The sequence below is a fragment of the Cydia amplana genome, chromosome 14 (genome assembly GCF_948474715.1).
Source record: "Cydia amplana chromosome 14, ilCydAmpl1.1, whole genome shotgun sequence".
Lineage (NCBI taxonomy): Eukaryota > Metazoa > Arthropoda > Insecta > Lepidoptera > Tortricidae > Cydia > Cydia amplana.
Window position 1 is genome coordinate 2,958,991 of NC_086082.1, and position 3,015 is coordinate 2,962,005.

A 3,015-nucleotide genomic window follows, 5' to 3' on the forward strand; every position below is an offset into this window, starting at 1 on the left:
CTCGCACACACGGTAACTACACGTAGCGGGAGAGGGATAGGCGTGCGACTAGCCCGCTCACTCACCGCCACATGTAGCGAGAAAGGGATGGCGGCACCGAATGTCTATGGGACAGCGCGGCGTGTATAATAGGATGTGCGTATGTGTGCTTTAATAAGCGCGCGGACGCCGTCGACTAATGTGTGACGAGCTCGCCGCCGACAACTAGCCCGCTCGCACACACGGTAACTACACGTAGCGGGAGAGGGATAGTTAGGCGTGCGACTAGCCCGCTCACTCTACCCGCCACATGTAGCGAGAAAGGGATGGCCGCACCGTCTATGTCTATGAGACAGCGCGGCGTGTATAATAGGATGTGCGTGTGTGCGCAAAAGCGCGCGGACGCCCGCCGTCGACTAATGTGTGACGAGCTCGCCGCCGACAACTAGCCCGCTCGCACACACGGTAACTACACGTAGCGGGAGAGGGATAGTTATGCGTCCGACTAGCCCGCTCACTCTACAACTCTACAGAAAGGGATGGCCGCACCGTCTATGTCTATGAGACAGCGCGGCGTGTATAATAGGATGTGCGTATGTGTGCTGTAGTAAGCGCGCTAGCTCCGCCGTCGACTAATGTGTGCCCGACGACTAGCCCGCTTACACTAGTGTTCTTCGCGAGTAGCGGGAGCGAGATAGACATGCGCACGTGTGTGTATACCCGCTGACGCATTTAACTTACCGTTGGACCTTATGTCGTTGCGATAGGGTTTACTTATGATCAGTTAATTCTATCAACGATCTACATCAAACGGGTAGAGGCAAAGGGCACGCTAGAGACAAAGGAATTTGAATCTAGATTGTATAAAGTAATTACGTTCCATATTCAAATAGCGACACAACTAATCGCGGCCCTACCACTTCAGTATGAAAAATAAACTATTGTATATAAGATTCAAATTCGTATGTCTTTAGTAAAACGCGCCTAAAAAACTAAAATTACACACACATATGTCGTTGTCGACCTAGGTATAAATATGTATGTTGTCTGTACAAGGCGAAGTTATAGTCGACTGCCATTTATTGTGTTAAGTCGGTTAAATGATTGAGGAATTGGAATGCGGGCTAGCGACTGTTTAAATGTGAAGATTAATTTGTAAAAAAAAACAAGAGATTACACAAGAAATTGTCATTTACAGGAATAAAAAAATAGTTATGTTTAACAAAAAAAATGTATGTCTTACGTCTTCGCTTACGGTATTATACAGTCATGGTCTTAAATTGAAAGTAAACCCTAAGTTACTTTACATTGGACATTGCATACCGTTAGTACTGACAATCAAATTAACTTGAACCCTAAATGGCTCAACATCAGGGAGTATTACTGCAGTGTTTTGCCGCCAGAGTGCAGCACTAGCGCCTTTAGTAAACCATAGAGTAACTTATACATACTGTACCTTAAACTGTTTTTTGACAAGTTTTCACAGACAATCAAATATGACATTGATACATCAAGTTTGTTTACAAAGGGCCTACCGGGAAACGCGAAATCGAAACTCAGCTATCTGCCTTTTTATCGCTCGAATATGCAAGAGTGATAGAGAGGTTAGATAACAAAATTTCGACTCTCGTTTACGGTAGACCCTTAGATTGTGACTTATTGTGGGAGTGGCGCCCCCTACGCAAAGTTTCGCGTAGTATTCCCTATTAAAGTTAGTGAATGTACCCAGGCCAAGCATTAAAAAAAATCTGCGTTTAAATAGTTCGCAACGCCCATTATGACAGACTGTTGTTAATAAGTTGGTATCATGAGTCGATGTTACGAGTATAGCTTTGATGATATACAGATTCGTAGGGAGATGGAAACGCGAATTTGAACTCTAACGTATAGAGTTTAAGTCTTTATTGCCATGGTTCCATCTCTCCAGATTCTTGTAAGAGCGCGTGGTCATAGTTAATAGAAAAAAGTAGGAAGTTTAAATTGATTCGCAAACGTACATACTGCATGTCGTATGACGTTTCTATATTAATGTCCTACTTTTATCTGTATACTGTGTATAGTAAGATTAATGTATACACATTTATTTTTTATTTTTCAAGTTACGATCGCTCTAAATCTTCTCGCTAGCTTCTGATACTATTAATTAATATTTCGTTATTAATATTATTAAAAAAACGGTACGCATGTATTAAAAATTTCGAAATTGAATGTGCGATATCCATTTTAAAAGTGTATAATGTGTTTGTACAGCGGAAAAAAAAGATATTTTAGAAAGTATGATTATTATGTAACATTAATTTCGCTGGAAACTAAAGATATATTTCTATATTATTAATTCATCGTCATTCGTGTTGCTATGTAATGTCAGAGACAGGTAAAGTTACGACTGGTAATCTCCATACAAAGTTGCGTTATTGTTGTAAAAAGGGAAACGTAACTTTGTATAAATACTACCGTTTTGTTTTAAATGTCTTTGGCAATATCGTTTATTATAATTGGTATATACGTGTACTTATAGTTATTATCGTCTGTCTATATTTATAACTTGAAATTACTACTTCTAGTACAATAGCGGAATGCAAAAAGCAATAAAAATATAAAATAAATGTGCGCAGGTAACAACAGTGGCAAAGGAAAAAGCATAAAAATAAATAAAAATACATATATAAATAACCTCCTAAGGTTCAGCATACAAAATAACCTTAAACTAGAATTTTAAAGTTGAATAAAATAATTTCAACTCTATTCCTAACACGTGTAGTTTCAAATTGCGCCGTCTGTATTTTTGTAGTGGGCCTTAGGAGTTAACATAGGGTGTAATAGAGCGATTTTCAAATTTATTGTAATTATTTTCTCATTTCCTTCTGAAACCCAGAGGCCTTTATAAAGGACAAATTACATTTTTTTTTACTTTTGTCAAAGAACACAAGGTTCCAAATTCAAAAACAAAACAAAAGCGTCTAGGATTTAGAAAGCTATAGAAAACCTTAGAACAGTTTTTATTTAAACAGGGCTATAACAGCAAAAATCGAAGTT